Genomic DNA, 18286 nt, shown 5'->3' with positions numbered 1-18286 from the left:
CCTCTCTGCTTACTGCCGAGACGTGTATCAGGAGAACAGCGGGGAGGTGCTGCCAAAATTCTGCGTCGCATCTGGAGCAGAGCATGGGAAAACGAATCCAGTCTACACATACTCGGGTGGGATTAGGACCTATCTTTACCTATTAGCATGTAGGTTGCATGGACGTAATAAAACTAACAAACTTGATTAGCGTATGAATATAGATGATGAATTATATATTTATTTCTTGTGCCCCCATAGGTAGCTAGGCAACATGAGTGATCATGCTTGGATGTACACTGGTCACCCTAGTCAGAAAGACATGACCCATGAATGGTTAACAAAAACCAGGGGGTTTGTGAGAGCCTCATTTGCAAATGGCCAGCATAAAACATGGTGCCCCTGTCCCAACTGCGACAACTGGAAAAGCAGACATAGTTTGAAATGGGTAAACACCTGCAGAAGTGGGGTTTTACGCCTAATTATACGGTGTGGACTTTTCATGGTGAGTCTGACCAACGTGCCAGAGCTGAGGTGATTCGTCGTTGCACCGACGAGCATGGTACCGGGATTGAAGACATGGTGCAAGACTTTGACGATGCTCGTGATTCGGACGATGAGATGGAGGAATCTGCAAAGGCCTTCTATGAAATGCTGGAGTCTTCAAAACGTCCTCTCCACGAGCAGACTGAGCTTTGTCAGCTGGATGCCATCGCGCAAGTAATGACTCTAAAGGCTCAATTCAACCTAGGCAGAGAATGCTACGACGCGATGATGACGATATTTGGATGCTTTCTACCCAAAGGCCATGTACTGCCTGCAAACCTGTACCAGTCAGAGAAAATCCTCCGTGTACTTAAGATGCCCTATGAGAAGATACATGCCTGTGAGAATGGATGTGCCTTATTTAGGCTTGAGTATGCGGCCTTGAACTATTGCCGCATTTGCAATTCTTCCAGGTATATTGTGGTAGACAACAGTATGGGTGAGAAGAATCAGACCAAAATCCCCATTAGTGTTCTTCGATATCTGCCAGTTGTACCAAGACTTCAACATCTTTTCATGGTCGAAGAGACGGCCTGACAGATGACATGGCACAAATTGGGCAAAAGAACCGAACTAGATGCGGATGGGAACAAGATGCTGGTACACACTTCAGATGGTTTTGCGTGGAGGCACTTCGATGCATTACATAAGGATAAATCGGAAGATCCAAGGCAACTTAGAGTTGCCATCAACACGGATGGGTTCAATGTGTATGGTATGACGGCAGCACAATACAGTTGTTGGCCTGTATTTGTCATTCCACTAAATTTGCCACCCGGTGAGATTATGAAAAGAAAGAACATTTTCCTGACGTTGATAATTCCAGGGCCCAACTATCCGGGGAAGAATATGAATGTGTACATACAGCCGCTTAAGGATGAGTTGCAAGAAGCCTGGGATAATGGGATCAAGACCTACGACACGGCTACCAAAACAAATTTCAAAATGCATGTGTGGTACATGTACTCGACGCATGATTATCCGGCGTTTGCGCTATTCGCTGGCTGGTGTGTGCATGGAAGGTTCCCGTGCACCACATGCAAGGCAGCCCTTCAGTTCTATTGGCTGCAGGCTGGTCGCAAGTATTCTTGCTTCGACATGCATAGACAATTCCTGGATCCTGACCATAAGTTCAGAAAAGACAAGAAGAATTTCATCAAAGATAGAGTTGTCAAAAACACTGCACCAGCTGCGTTGACAGGCCAACAGACCCTTGATCAGTTAAACGCTCTCGAGCCTGATCCTTTGTGTCCAGGATACTTCAAAGGGTATAATATGGAACACGCCTGGACTCACAAGTCATGCTTATGGGATCTCCCTTACTTCAAAGACCTCCTTTGCCCACACAACATTGACGTGATGCAGACTGAAAAGAATATTGCGGAGGCCATTTTTGGTACATTGTACGATATAGAGGGGAAGTCAAAAGATAATCCTAAGGCTAGAATCGACCTGGACGCTCTATGTGATAGACCATTGCAAAACTTGCGACAACGGAAAGGAAAGCAAAGCATAGAGAAGCCAAAGGCATGGTTCAATCTTGAAAGGCCAGCTATGAGGGAAATGCTATTGTGGGTGAAAATGTAGTTGATGTTCCCCGATGGGTATGCTGCGAATCTAAAGAGGGGAGCGAGTCTTGAGAAATTGAAAATATTTGGGCTCAAGAGTCATGATTGGCACATCTGGATTGAGCGGGTAATGTCGGTGATGTTGCGTGGCTTTATCCCTGAGGATGAATGGCTAGTACTAGGAGAGCTGAGCTATTTCTTCTGTTCTCTTTGTGCGAAAGAACTATCGCCTGGCATGCTAGATGAAATGGAAGAGTTGGCGCCGGAGTTGATCTGCAAATTAGAAAAGATCTTTCCACCGAGCTTCTTTAATCCAATGGAACATTTGATTTTGCATCTCCCGACCGAGGCAAGAATGGGGGGGCCCGTTCAAACTCGATGGTGCTACTCAACTGAGAGGATGCAGAAGACGCTTCGAGCTAAGTGTAAAAATAAACGTAGAATTGAAGCATCGATGGCCGAGTCATTCATTACTGAGGAGGCGGCAAACTTTGTGACAGCACACTACGAAGCCAAAAATCATCATTTGCATAACCCGAAGCCTCGGTACAATGATGGCGATCGAGAAAAGTTCGATCCAACCTCAGCCTATTCAAAGGTAAGCTCGCACCATCCGGTGCTTCGAAAGGGAAATCGTTGGATGTCGAAGAATGGCGGACCATTTCATTGTATATCTTCACCAACCTAACAGAAGTGCGGCCGTACATCGAGTAAGTTCTCGATAATTTATTGTTCCGCAACTTCTAATTGCTTTGAACTAATCTTATTCCCGGATATTTGATATAGTCGATATGTCGCCGAATTCTCGGATGGAGCGGTCATCGAAAAGGATTCCGTCGAAGAGTATGAGCTTCTCGCAAAGCATGGAGGCGACTATCCCGGTTTCATCTCTTGGTTCAAACAAAGGGTAATTAATTACCATTAAGGGCCCATTTGATTTATTGGTCTAATTTGCGGCTAATGCATCCATTCTTTCGTATTAAACTTGTAGGCTGATGCAAAGTCTATGGACGCCGAGTTGAGACAAGTCGCTAATGGTTTTGACTATAAGGTCCGTTCATTTGACAAATACAACATCAACGGGTATCACTTTCGTACCTTTGGCAAAGAGCTATCTATGTCCGACCTAAAGACTACAAATTGTTCTGTCTCTGCTATCGGCGAAGGAGACACCGAGTATTATGGAAGAGTTGAAGCATTGTTAGCCAATTTAGCCCGAAGAAGTGGACAAGACGAGAAGAAATAGGAAAAATGAAAGGAAGGAAGAAGAAGAAGAGGAGAAGAAGAAGAAGGAGAGGGAGGGGGATAAGAAGAAGGAGAAGAAGGAGGAGAAGAAGGAGAAGGAGCTCCTCCTTCTCCTTCTTCTTCCTCCTTCTTCCTCCTTCTCCTTCTCCTTCTTCTTTTCTTCTTCTTCTCCTTTCCTTCTCCTTCTCCTCCTCCTCCTCCTTGTTTTACTTCTTCTTCTCTTTCTCTTCTTCTACGTAGCTTAGACTCATCCAAGGAAGGCTAAATTGGATAATTATCCATCTAAATGACATAATTAGCTTAGTTAGCTCCAAAATGACCTATTTAATAAGAAATGACCTATACTTAGCTAATTATCCTCGAAATGACATAATTAGCTCCAAAAAGGCATTCTTAGCCAATTTAGCCCGAAGAAGGGGACAAGACGAGAAGAAAGAGGAAAAATGAAAGGAAGGAATCTACTGGAAAAACATAATTTTCCGACAGCTTTCAGCTTTGCCGTCAGCAATTTCACGGGGCTGACAGCAAAGAGACTTTGCCCTCAGCCAAAGTAAGTACTAACGGCATATGAGAGGCTGACGGCATAGATAATCTATGCCGTCCGCTTTGTCTAAGCCGTCAGCTAGCTGACGGCAAAGGCGAAAAACACTGACGGCATAGGGAGGCTGACGGCATAGGGAGCTCCCCGGTCCCACGTCCGACCAGGGCTTAACGGGGCTCCGCTTTGCCGACAGCCAGCTGACGGCAAAGCCTAACGGCTGTCATTGCCGACAGCCAGCTGACGGCATAGCCCAGTGTTATCCCCCCATGCACACGACCTAATTTCATGCCCTATCCTCTTCTCTCTCACGTCTCCCCCTGCTCTCCCTGCTCTCACGACCCACCGCCGTTGTCCCGCACCAGCCCCACCCCGCGCCGCCCCGCACCAGCCCCACCCGCGCCGCCGCGCCGCGCCGCACCGCACTAGCCCCACCCCGCGCCGCCTCGCGCCAGCCCCACCCCGCGCTGCCCCGCCCCGCCGCGCCGTCGCGCACCAGCCCCACCCCGCGCCGCCCGCCGCGCCAGCCCCGCACCAGCCCAGCCCCGCGCCAGCCTAGCCCAGCCCCACCCCGCGCCAACCCCGCCCCATCGCTGCCCCGAGCCATCCCCGCCCGACTCGCCGGTGAGCTCCTCCTCCCCTTTTTTATTTTTTTAGTTTATTTTTCTATGTTAGTTAGATCTGTTAGTAGTAGATTTTTAGTTATGTTTAGTTAGCAATTACTTAATGGTAGATTTTTAGTTAAATTTAGTTAGCAATTAGAAGGAGATACTTAGCGTGTTTGGTAGTTTATGGGAAAGGGACTGGGAATTTGTGAGAGGGAGTTGGCCGAGGGATTTACATGGGTAGTGGACTATTTAGTCCCAATCCAGCGTTTCGTATTGGTTGGGAATTATCTGTGGGAATAATTCTTATGAACAAAGAAAGGAAGGGTAGGTTACGAGAGATGGGCTCCTATTTGACGTAGATTAGGAAGTAGTTAGCGTTGCCCGGTTTGTTTAGAGGAGAAATTATGCTGCCGCATGCATTTAGCTAGTTTGTTCGTCGTTTTTTCTTTCTTTTGCTTCTGGAGGTGGGCCACAAAACCAGTAACAATATGTTTTCAGACGTCAACTCTCATTCCTTCGCTGAATTACCAGGGCTCCCCAGGGTAGAGATCGATCGGAGTTGGCCCTAGTAATTCCCCTTCCCTGGTTAAATCCCAAGTCCCTGAACCAATCAACAGATTTTTAGTCTCGTTAATCTTAAACTCCCATTCCCTAGCTCCAACTCCCCCAACCAAACACGCTGTAAGAGAAGAAGAAGAAGAAGAAAAGGAAAAAGGGAAAGAAGAAGGGGGAGAATTATTTAGTTAACAATTATTTAATTACCGCGAGTAGAAAAAGAGAAAGAAGAAGAAGAAAAGGAAAAAGAGAAAGTAGAAGGGGGAGAAAAGTTAAATTTAGTTAGCAATTATTTAATTACCGCGAGTGTGTATTTGTGTTGATTGAGTGCATTTAAATGTGCAGTAGAATCTCCGCGAGGGATTGGTTTTCGACGACCTCCCCTGCATTCGAAAGTGAGCACATTTCTTAACTCCTCCTCCACCCCCTTTATTTTGCTCTGTTCCGGCCTTCGTGCCGATGACACTATCTAGCTAGGTATTTTTAGTATTAAAATGCAAATGTGTTGCATAACCAATATGCGTCTCCCGTTCGAAAGGGTTCCTTTCATAAATATGCATGCATTTGCATATTTATAACGGTGATTCTTTTGAATTGTCCAACGTTATCGATGGATAGCCCGGGTATGTGTAGATTGGGTCGTTTCCCATGCTTTGCTCCGGATCCCATGCAGAGTTTAGACAGCTCCTCCTTGTTGTTCTCCGGGTATACTTCCTCTCGGTTAGTTGCCGAGACGTGTATCAGGAGAACAGCGAGGAGGTGCTGCCGAAATTTTGCATTGGGTCGGGAGCAGAGCATGGGGAAATGACCCAATCTACAGATACTCGGGTGGGATTAGGACCCATCTTTACCTAGTAGCTGGTAGGTGTGCATGCCGTGCATCCCAATGTATTAACCATGATTAAAAAATGGCCATAACTAATTTAACATACTTGATGAATTGATAATTTATATTGTTTTATATGTGGATACTATGTAGCTAGCATGCCAGAATGACTGATCGTGAATGGATGTACACCGGTCACCATAGTCAGAGAGATATGACCGATGAATGGTTGAGCAAAACCTATGAATTCGTGGAAACGGCGTTTTCTAAAGGCCAGCCAAAACATGGTGCCCCTGCACTAAGTGCAAGAATTATTCGCGACAGACAAAGGATGTAATTGGTAAACACCTGCAGATGCGTGGTTTTACTGCCGGCTATACCTTGTGGACATTTCATGGTGAGTCGGCCCAACGTAACAGAGACGAGGTGTTGCGTCGGCGCACCGATGATTATGGTACAAGGATTGAAGACATGGTGAATGACTTTGATGATGCTCGGAACAAGGACGAAGAGATGGAGGAATCCGCGAAAGCCTTCTATGCCATGTTGGAGTCTTCAAAACGTCCTCTTCACGAGCACACTAAGATTTCTCAGCTAGATGCCATCGCACAAGTAATGGCTCTGAAAGCCCAGTTCAACATTGGAAGAGACCTGTTTGACTCAGTGATGACCCTATTTGGGCGCTTTCTACCAGAAGGTCATATTATGCCTTCAAACCTATATGAGTCAGACAAAATCCTTAGTGCACTCAAGATGCCGTATGAGCAGATACATGCTTGTGAGAAGGGATGTGCCTTATTTAGGAAAGAGTATGCGGACGAAACATATTGTCCATTTTGCAAGTCCTCCAGATATGTTGAGGTAGAAAACGGTGAAGGTGAGAAGAAGCAGAGCAAAATCCCCGTGAGTGTCCTACGGTATCTGCCGATCCTACCAAGACTTCAACGACTTTACATGCTCGAAGAAACAGCAAAACAGATGACACGGCACAAACATGGAATTAGGAAAGAATTAGATGAACACGGAGTTCCGATGTTGGTACACCCTTCAGATGGTGACGCATGGAAGGCATTCAATAGTATACATAAGGAAAAAGCTAAAGAACCAAGGAATTGTCGAATCGCCATCAGCCTCGATGGGTTCAATCCTTTTGGTATGACAGCTACCCAATATAGTTGCTGGCCTGTATTTTTCATTCCACTCAATCTTCCACCATCATCCATTATGCAAAGAAAGCACATATTTCTGACGTTGATAGTTCCAGGGCCAAAATACCTGGGAAGAATATGAGTGTGTACATGCAACCGCTGATGGATGACTTGAAAGAAGCTTGGGTGAATGGGGTCAACACATACGATGCAACTAAGAAAGAGAACTTTCAAATGTATGTCTGGTACCAATACTCGTTGCATGATCTGCCAGCATTTGCGCTTTTCGTTGCCTGGTGTGTGCATGGAAGGTTCCCATGCCCACAATGCAACGCAGCTCTTAAGTTTCATTGGTTGCCGGCGGGTGGGAAGTATTCCTGCTTTGACTTGCATGGACAGTACTTGCCTATGGACCATCCATTCAGAAAAGACAAGAAGAATTTCATGAAAGGTAAAGTTGTCAAACACTCAGCACGACCTGCATTGACGGGGACACAAATTAATGAACATTTAAAATCTATGGAGCCTGATCCAAACCGTCCATGGTATTTCTTGGGTTATAATGAGGAACACGCCTGGACCCAGAAGCCATGCATCTGGGATCTCCCCTACTTCGAAGACCTCTTACTTCCACACAACATTGACATGATGCACACTGAAAAGAATATCGCCGAGGCCCTTCTTGGCACATTTTTCGGCACTGATAAGGGCAAAGATAATACAAAGGCTAGAGTTGACCAGGAGACTCTATGTGGTAGGCCATCACTAAACATGCGAGAACCGAAAGGAAGAAAAAATTGGTCCAAACCACCTGCCTGGTACAATCTTGAGAAGGGAGCAATAAGGGAAATCCTCTTGTGGGTGCAAAAAAAGTTGTTGTTCCCCGATGGGTATGCTGCGAATCTAGCGAGGGGAGCGAGCATTGAAAAAATGAAAATTTTTGGGCTCAAGTCATGATTGGCACATATGGCTTGAGCGGATAATGTCGGTGATGTTGCGTGGCTATATCCCCGAGGATGAATGGCTAGTATTGGCCGAGTTGAGCTATTTCTTCCGTGTTCTTTGTGCTAAAGAGTTGTCGCGTGCCTTGATAGATGACATGGAAGAGTTGGCGCTTGAGTTGCTCTGCAAGTTAGAGAAGATTTTTCCACTGGGCTTCTTTAGTCCGATGCAACACATGATTTTGCATCTCCCAACCGAGGCAAGATTGGGTGGCCCTGTGCAAAATCGTTGGTGCTACGTAACTGAAAGAATGCAGAAGACACTTCGAGGAAAATGTAAAAATAAACGTAGAATTGAAGCATCGATGGCTGAGGCGTTCATTACCAAGCAGGCGGAAAACTTCGTAACAGCACACTATGATGCCACTATGCAGAGCATGCATAATCCAATGACTCGGTACAATCTGGGTGACCCCAAATGACGTGAATCCAATCTCAGCCTTTTCAAAGGGAAGCTCGCACCTTCTGGTGTGGGAAAACCAAAGTTGCTGTGTGTCGTGGAGTGGCGCACACTAACGATGTATATATTGAACAATTTAAGAGAAGTTCGGCCATACATCGAGTAAGTGCTCTGTACATTGTTTCGCAACTTTTAACAAGTTTTGTGTCTAACAAACATTATTAATTGATACAGTCGATACGTCGAACAATTCTCGAATGGTGTTGCAATCGAAAAAGAATCCATTCTCGAGGATGAACTTCTTGAAAAGACAGGAGGCGGCTATCCTGGTTTCATCTCTTGGTTCAAAAAAACGGTACCTCCCTTATATATAATAAGTGATTTCCTTTGTTGCTATTACTCATGAGTAACACACCAAACTCTATCTTTTCTTAACTTCTAGGCTAATTCAGATGAGCAAGTCGACGATGAATTGAGACAAATAGCTAATGGTTTTGACTTTAAGGTCCGTACATTTCATAAGTACGACATCAACGGGTATCGCTTTCTACTGCTAGCAAAGAGCTTTCAATGCCCGGTCGAAAAACAAACAATTCCGGTGTCTCTGCTATAGGCGAGGGAGGTGTCGAGTATTATGGAAGACTTGAAGAAGTCTACGAACTTCGTTATTATGGTGAAAATCCTCCGAACGTTGTTGTGTTCAAATGTCATTGGTTCGATCCTACTAAGACAAGACGGACTCATGAACATCTTGGGATTGTCGAAATTCAACAAGACAGACAGTTAAGCGGTGCCGATGTCTATATTGTGGCTCAACAGGCCACCCAAGTTTTCTATCTGCCAGACTGTCGTCAAAGTGTTAAGAACCTAGAAGGTTGGTATGTCGTTTTCCATGTGCCGCCACATCTTAGACCACCTCCCCCAAATGAAGACGATTATGAACCTCAAATTGACCCAATTACATATGATGGAGAATTCTTCCAAGAATCACGTGGTGTCAGACGTCGTATCCAAAACTGCTCTACGTCCACCCTGAACACGGAGGAACAAGACTCACGTGATGATGAGGAAGAAGTGGAAGTAGAAGAAGTTACCAATGCCTATGAGCTATCAATGCTTGATCGGTTACAAAAAGGCCTTCCACATGATGTCCCTGAACCCGATGATGATATCAGTCATGACGACACGTGTGATACTGATGATGATTTTGCTTCAATTGACCATGGAGAAGAGACAGATAATCCAGACTATTAGTACTTTGTATGCATCCAAACATTGTTGTTTAATTATTCAATTATTAGTTGAATTATTCATGTATTTATTATTGTTCATTTAATTATTGTCCTTGAATTTGTACTAATTATTTAACTATTTATCGTTACAGGTGGTGAGACATGGCAGTCGGGGATAAGTTGAGGATAGCACCTGGGCAGCTACGGAGAACTTTGTTGTAGAGCTTTGTCGAGGAGCCCATTGGGAGAGGCGTAGGAAAGAAGAGAGGCAGAGGAAGTGGTTGTGGGAGAGGGAGGCTGCATGATAGGAGCCAGTCTCCACCACCCTTGGCTACTTCTGTCTCAGCCACTTCACCCTTGCAGACGAGGGTGTCACCGGTGCGGGATCCTCCCGTCCAGGAGAAGACACCGATGCAGGGGGCTGAGCCGGAGGCTGAGGCGGAGGGTGCTGAGGCGGAGGGTGAGGCAGAGGGAGCTGAGGCGGAGGGTGCTGAGGCGGAGGCTGAGGTAGAGGCTGAGGGGGCTGCCAGCAAGTCGGTCTACCAACATGGTATGACACGAGTTCCAGACCGATTGGAGTTGCAGCACAGGGCGTTCATTAAGCCAGATGGCGAGAAGTAAGTTGATATATATTGTGTACCTTATATCATTATATTTCACCAAGTAGCTAATGTCTTTGCCTTATCATTATGTAGGGTGTGGGATTACCCGCAGAATACCCGGAATCCAAACTGCCTCCTTGGTGCTTTACTTAGGGAGTACTTCCCCGGGATAGTGCAGTTGCCCGGTGAGGGTATGGTTCCCGAGCCAGGACTCAAGTGGGAGCACTACCAAGCCGCTCTGCTCCCGGAAAACACACATGTCAATGGTGTTGTTTGCGTGAGCGTGGCCGACAAGGTGTTGGCCGATTTTTGGGTAACTATTATTTTACCCAATAAAAAGTATATAATGTTATATATTGCTATTTCCTTCCAAATCATTTCACTATTCATCTGTGCATCTATTTGGCATAATTGCAGAGTTACTTTAGGGTCTAGGAGGGGACGGAGAAGGCGGCCAAGAAGAACCTCGTGAAAGAGTGCAAGAGTTTATTGAATAACACGAGGCACGAGCTGCGTGTTCAAGCTGTTCGAGATTGGTACGCCAAGCAAGGGGAGCCGAAGACAAAGACTGAATGTCGAAATATTTTCCTTGATAAGACCTAGTACATGGAGGTATGTACATTCCAAAGATCAATTCTTAGGGCTAGTTATGTCTATTCAGTTATAATACTTAGTTTCATTCTTCATTAACTTACATTCATAGGTGCCCCCGAGATGGTTGGCCGATAAGATGGATTGTTGGGAGATGATAGTGGACAGGTGGTGCACAGAGGCTTGGTTGAGCACCCACACTATGGCCTAGGACCGTCGTGTCGAATTGGTTGGTGTGCCACACCACCAAGGCAATGCCAACATCAAGCAATACGCCAAAAAATGGGTATGTGTGCCTTTGTCTTGTTTCATCAATAATTCGTTCGTTCATGATTTTTGTTGTACTAATTCTTTGTCTTTTCGTGTAGGCCAAACACAATAACCAGCCCGAGCCTGAGGGATACGCCGCGTTTAGCATGGCCCATAATGGCTCATACAAGACGGCGAAGGCATATTCTGAGGGGGACGGGCCGTCGGCGTACACAAGCTTGTCCGCCTACAACAAGATGTTGTCTTATTCTGAGGTGGTCAAACAGCTGCGCGGGCCTGACTTTGACCCGAGCCAGAATCCTATCGATCTGGAGGCGTTAATTATCTCTGGTGGCGGTAAGAGTCATGGCACGCTGGCCATGTGTGATGGCTTCGTCCCTATCATTGAGACTCTATCTCAGATCAAGTCGAGGGAAACGAGCTCCGCTCCTGTAATACGGCAACGCGCAAGGCCAGTTGATCTTGCCATCGAGGTTAGTTTTTTTCATTGTTTCTTTTGTTCTTTTGTCCCTAGATGGATGATGAAAATTCCTTTTGAGGAGTGGTTGCAGGCGCACTTATGAAGGAGAGGGAGGCCACCAGGCTCTTGTTGGAGGAGAGGGACCAGAATATGCAGAGGTTGCTTGACGAGGAGAGGGCACGCAATAATGCCCATGCGAAGGCCATGCACGACTTCGTTGCGGTAAGTCAGTTGTGTGAGAAGCAAGGCTATGTGTGAGACGCAACAAGGCTATTTCTTTGACTCCTCGAAAACTAATTTGCAGGCTATGTGTGAGAAGCAAGGTTTGCCGCCCCCTCTGCCGATGCCTTCTCCGGTGGGAACGGTGAGTTCCCTTTCAATGACCAACCTTGCATGGTCTTATACCATTGTCTGTCGCCGTGCTAACCACATATTTGAACTCTTGCCTTGTTGCACCATCATTCCAGAGTTGAATCCCACGATCCCTTTACTTCTCCTGGTGAGAGCCCTAGCAACCCAGCGACCAATGGAGATGTAGCTTCTCCTCCGTTTCTTGGCATTCGGTAAGTTATTCCTCTCCCTCTTATTCTTCTTATTGTTTAGACCAACTTAGATTATGCCAGGCTTTAGTTAGCTTAGTAAATACTAGTTGATATTAGCCATGGTTTAGTTAGCTTAGTAAATTCTAGTGGATATTAGAGCTCAAAAATGACATAATTAGTTTAGAAAGTTTTAAAAGAAACCAGAAGAGAAGAACAAACAAGAGATGAAGAAATAAGAGAAGAAGAAAGAGGAGAAAAAGATAACTTCTCTTCTTTCTTTTTCTCTATCTTCTTCTTCTTCGTCTTCCACTTCTTCCACTTCTTCTTCTTGTTCTTCTTCTTCTTCTTCTTCTTCCACTTCTTCTTCTAATTAGCTTAATTTAGATAACTTCTTTCTTATTGTATTCTTCTTCTAACTTCTGTCTCATTATGCAGATTTTGATAAAGCAGCATGGCATATGGATGGATGCTTGAGGGATTTTGTAATGCACTTGTGTAGTCTTAGATGAACTTTGTAATGCAATTGTATTTGTGGATGCACTTGTGATGCTTTGTAATACTTTGTGATCTTGTTTGCACTTTAATTACATATATTCGTGCTGTTTGCACTTGTGTTGTGCTGTTTGCACTTTGTGATGCACTTGTGGTGCTGTTTAGGGGCTGGGCAAATATATATATGTTGCTGTTTGTATCTATGTTTTGCAAATGTAGGGAATTAACAGAAAACAAATATGAAAAAAAGCAAAGAGGGTCTTTGCCTACAACTTACTGACAGCAAAGGCTTTGCCGTCGGTGGACTGACGGCAAAGAAGACACGTGGCGGCAGCCTGTGTATCCTGACAACTCTAGGAATACCAAATTTTCCCAGATTTTCGGCTTTGCCGTCAGCTGTGCTCCAGCTGTCGGTAAAGAGGTGACCAAGGGGACCCAGGGGTTTCGGCTTTGCCGTCAGCTTTGCTACGGCTGTGTGCAAAGAGGGGACCTAGGGGTTTCGGTTTTGCCGTCAGCTTTGCTACGACTGTGGGCAAAGCCTGCCGTTAACCTTCTAACGGAGCTCGGCCGACGCCGTTGCCGCCACTGCTCTTTGCCGTCACCCCGTGCCACAAAGCTGATGGCAAAATCTTTGTCGTCGGTCGACCTTCAGCTGACGGCAAAAAAGGTGATTGCCGATAAAATCTTGGTCGGTAAAATTGCCGACAGCACATTGATGACAAAGCCTTTGCCATCAGTTAAGCTGTCCTTTGCCGTCAGCTCTGGCTGTCGGCAAACCAGCATATTCCAGTAGTGGAAGAAGAAGAAGAGGAGAAGAAGAAGAAGGAGAGGGAGGAGGATAAGAAGAAGGAGAGGAAGGAGGAGAAGAAGGAGAAGGAGCTCCTCCTTCTCCTTCTTCTTCCTCCTTCTCCTTCTCCTTCTTCTTTTCTTCTTCTTCTCCTCTTCCTTCTCCTTCTCCTCCTTCTCCTCCTCCTCCTCCTTCTTTTACTTCTTCTTCTCTTTCTTTTCTTCTACGTAGCTTAGACTCATCCAAGAAAGGCTAAATTGGCTAATTATCCATCTAAATGACATAATTAGCTTAATTAGCTCCTAAATGGTCTATTTAATAAAACATGACCTATACTTAGCTAATTATCCTCGAAATGACATAATTAGCTCCAAAAAGGCATTCTTAGCCAATTTAGCCCGAAGAAGGGGACAAGAGGAGAAGAAAGAGGAAAAATGAAAGGAAGGAAGAAGAAGAAGAGGAGAAGAAGAAGGAGAGGGAGGAGGATAAGAAGAAGAAGAAGAAGGAGGAGAAGAAGGAGAAGGAGCTCCTCCTTCTCCTTCTTCTTCCTCCTTGTTCCTCCTTCTCCTTCTTCTTCCTCCTTCTTCCTCCTTCTCGTTCTCCTTCTTGTTTTCTTCTTCTTCTCCTCTTCCTTCTCCTTCTCCTCCTCCTCCTCCTTCTTTTACTTCTTCTTCTCTTTCTCTTCTTCTACGTAGCTTAGACTCATCCAAGAAAGGTTAAATTGGCTAATTATCCTACAAAATGACATAATTAGCTTAGTTAGCTCCTAAATGGTCTATTTAATAAAACATGACCTATAGTTAGCTAAGTTCTCTCCTAAATGACATAATAAGGCTTACGTAGCTGCAACATGACCTATTCCGCCTAACTTAGGTATTAAATGGCCTATAATTAGCCTAGCTAGATCAAAAATGGCTTAATAAGCATAGTTTGCTCTGGAATGATCTATTTTACCCAAGTTAGCTCCGAAACGACCTATAGTTATCTAGGGTTCCACCTAAATGACATAATTAGCTTAGTTAGCTCCTAAATGGTCTATACTTAGCTAATTTCTCTCCGAAATAACCTATATATACACTACTTCATCTAGTATTATTGTTCTAACTTTCTTATTTGTCATTTTGTAGATTACCTTCACTTGACGGGAAGCATAGAAAATATTGATGGCATTCTTGAAGATGATTTCTTGTACCATGGGTTGTATTGAAACTATTTAGTATATGAATATATGAAACTTTGTATGCACGTGGATGAAACTGGTGTAATATATGGTTTGGTACGGATGCAACTTGAAAGCTGGATATAAGAGGTTATTTTAATATGGTTATGAGTACGGAAAGAAATTTATTTATGTCAAATATATATATATATATCCTGATTATTGTTAAAAATGCTGGATATAACAAAAAATAAATAAATAAGGGGCTGGTTCCCCTCTTTGTCGTCTGCCCCCACATGGCAAAGGGGGGAAGGCAGACGGCAAAGGGGGGAATCTGCCCCCTCTCTCTCCCCTCTTTGCCGTCAGCCCCACATGGCAAAGGGGGGAAGGCAGACGGCAAAGGGGGAGAGAGAGGGGGCAGATTCCCCCCTTTGCCGTCTGCCCCAACATGGCAAAGGGGGGAAGGCAGACGGCAAAGGGGGGAATCTGCCCCCTCTCTCTCCCCTCTTTGTCGTCTGCTCCCACATGGCAAAGGGGGGAAGGCGGACGACAAAGAGAGGAGGCCTGCCGTTAACACTTAACGGGGACGTTGCAATATGTGCCGTCCCATTTATTTTGCCGTCTGCCCCCTCATGGCAAAGATTCTTTGCCGTCCGCTTTGAGAAACCAGACGGCAAAGAACCTCTTCACCGGAATTTTTTTACCGTCTACTTTGCCGTGAGCTGACCGACGGCAAAGCCTTTGCCGTCCGTGGTTGCACCCTTTGCCGTCCGCCTTGGCAGACGGCAAATTTCTGAATTTCAGTAGTGTATGAGTTTAGTTGAGCCTTGTTCACTTTTTTTTGGGTCACTGAAAAATTCAAAAGAGGAAGATGTTCAGGAGAAACTATCATGGTGGTTCATCAAGCAAGATAGGTCCCCGTCTTGCGATTCGGGAGCCCGATCCTTACCAACCGAGGAACACACAGGTACAACCATGTGAATGGCCTTCTGATGGATTCATGATTGAAGCAGGTTTCAAAGACGAGTTTGATACACTTGTTCACAACGTCAGACTCGAAGAATTCATCTCCAGTAAATGTGAACAGTATGTTGCTCTCACTGCCTCTTTTGTTCGTAGATTCAAATTTTCAGTTGGACGCGATACATCTGTACTGTTTGATCTCTATGACAAATCGTATACCATGGATTTAGAGGATTTCAATAGAATTTGCAAGATACCTATTTAGGGTAGTCTCAATGATCCTCCTAAATCTTCGGTTAGAGATTTTTTTTTCTGGTATAACTGTTGGAGAAACTAGAGATATTACGCACGCTACCATGGGGAGCATTCATTTTCCTACCTTGCATTACTTTTCCCTCTTCATAGGCACATGCATTAATGGCAAGATTGAGCATTATCACCTCTGCGCGCCAGACCTTAGTATTCTTAAGAGCGCAATAACAGGTGATAGAAGTTTTAACATAGGAGCTATAATAGCAAGGAGGCTGAATAATAATGCTAATGAAGGGGATTTCTTTGGTGGGATCTATGCCACTCGCATAACAAATTTTCTTGGAGTACCCATCCATCAAGGAGATCCCCCGCTCCATACAGCTTTCCTTGACCGCGTCGCTTTGACACGCTACCAGTTCCTAGAGAGGGATGATGAATCCCTCCTATACCGTTTAATATTTAACTGGCAGCGTGTTTTCCATATTACGCTTCCTGCTCGTGTATTCTTTGACTTTCAGGTAAAACGGAGATATTACATAACCAGAGGAGAGGCGGAGGAGTATGAGAGGGAGGCAAAGGTTGCTCGTCTCCGTGAGGCAGCTATTGAGGCAGTGGCTGCAGCGCACCCGTATAAACCCCATTATGATTTTGGGTATCGCCCGGAGCTGGTTATTTCACTCCTTGGGAGTAGACCAACTTAGGTCAAAAGCCTAAGCTTGGGGGAGTACGTGTTTCTCACCGACTTTATATTCTTTCACCGACTTTAGGTCAAAAGCCTAAGTCGGCGTTCACACTTTGACACTGTATCATCCATGCTAGTTTATTTCTTTTTCTCCTTTTTGTTTTCGTGTGTCTGTCCAGTTTGAGAAAACCCAAAAAGATTTTCTTTTCTTCTTTTGCTTGTTGGGAGCTTTCCCGTGTAAATAGTTTTCGTTTTCTTTGGGTCAAGGTAGAATACCATGGTTACAATGTTTAGTGCCTCTCGCATGCATATCTGTTTATCTGTTAAAGAGCCATATTACTTTGTCTTCTCCTTTGTGTTTGCTTGCAGATTCCAGCTTAGTCCAATGCAAGAGCACGCTTATTATTGTTCACATCGTTCGGTCATGCAAGTGAAAGGCAATAATGACGATATATGATGAAGTGGCTGAGCCTGGAAAAGCTGGTATGAACTCGATCTATTTTGTTTTTGTAAATATTACTATCTCATCGTTCCTGATTCAGCTTTGTTGTGAGAGAAACATGTTTGCAATGACAACTTAGAGATCATAGTTTCTGATGCCATGCTTAATTAGCTAGGAGCTTATAATGGTTTGTCTTGGATGCCAACATGAATTTTGAGATGACTATGATGTAGTATGATAGGCTGGTATCCTCCTTTGAATGATTCAAGTGGCTTGACTTGGCGCATGTTTACGCATGTAGTTGAAACAAATCAACATAGCCTTTATGAATTCATGTTTATGGTGATTTATGTCCTACTCTTGCTTGCACTCAATGTTAGTTAATTTCAATGCATTTTGATGACTGTTGTCGCTCTCTAGTTGGTCGCTTCCCAGTATTTTGCTAGCCTTCACTTGTACTAAGCGGGAATACTGCTTGTGCATCCACTTACATAAACCCAAATTTGTTCCATATGAGTCCACCATACCTACCTATATGCGGTATCTACCTGCCGTTCCAAGTAAATTTGCATGTGCCACTCTTTAAACCTTCAAGAAATAATCTGCTTTGCATGCCCGAACTGCTCATTTGGTGACAGGGGGCTATCAGTATCTTCCATGCTAGGCGTGTTATCCTCGATATGCGTTTATTCACTATCAGTCACGAGAAAGGGGCGGGTAATTGGAATGCCCAGTGCCATTCTCAAATCGAAAAGATAATTGCAAATAAAACTCCCCCTAGATTGATGTTGGTATGGACGACACCCGAGTATTTGGCTAGTCGTGGAGTGTGATTGATCGGTGGTGGGTGAGTCAAAACTTTACTTTTCTCTTTGGGAACCGCTTATAGCATGTGTAGGATGGAAGATGGTGAAAACTCTTGGTCATTGCGTTGAAAATTAAAGAATGCCACCCGAAATTATTATCTCTGTTTTCAAAGCTTGAGCTCTGGCACCTCTGCAAATCAATGCTTCCCTCTGCGAAGGGCCTGTTTATTTATGTTCCTGTTGAGTCATCCTCCTCTTATAAAAGCACCAATTAGAGAGCACCTCTTTCATTTTTATGCTTTTATTTTAACTGTGATTGAGTATGACTGTGAGTGGATCTTCTTTGCCATGAATTACAATGTTTAGTCAGCCCTTGGTCTTTGAAGGTGGTCTGCATTTATGTTTTGTTGTCTCAGAAAGAGCTAGCGAGATACCATCTGTTCGTACTGCTTCATGATTGTTTTATTTGAAGTGTTGACGTTTGAGAATTATTATTATTTGCTCGCTAGTTGATTATGCCATTGATATGAGTTTACCGTGAGACCTAGATATCATTTGCTTATGTGGTTTGCTTGTGATCTTGCTGAAATTC

The sequence above is a fragment of the Hordeum vulgare genome, chromosome 6H, assembly GCF_904849725.1.
Source record: "Hordeum vulgare subsp. vulgare chromosome 6H, MorexV3_pseudomolecules_assembly, whole genome shotgun sequence".
Lineage (NCBI taxonomy): Eukaryota > Viridiplantae > Streptophyta > Magnoliopsida > Poales > Poaceae > Hordeum > Hordeum vulgare.
The sequence above is the reverse complement of the archived record's forward strand: the minus strand, read 5'-3'. Positions refer to the sequence as shown.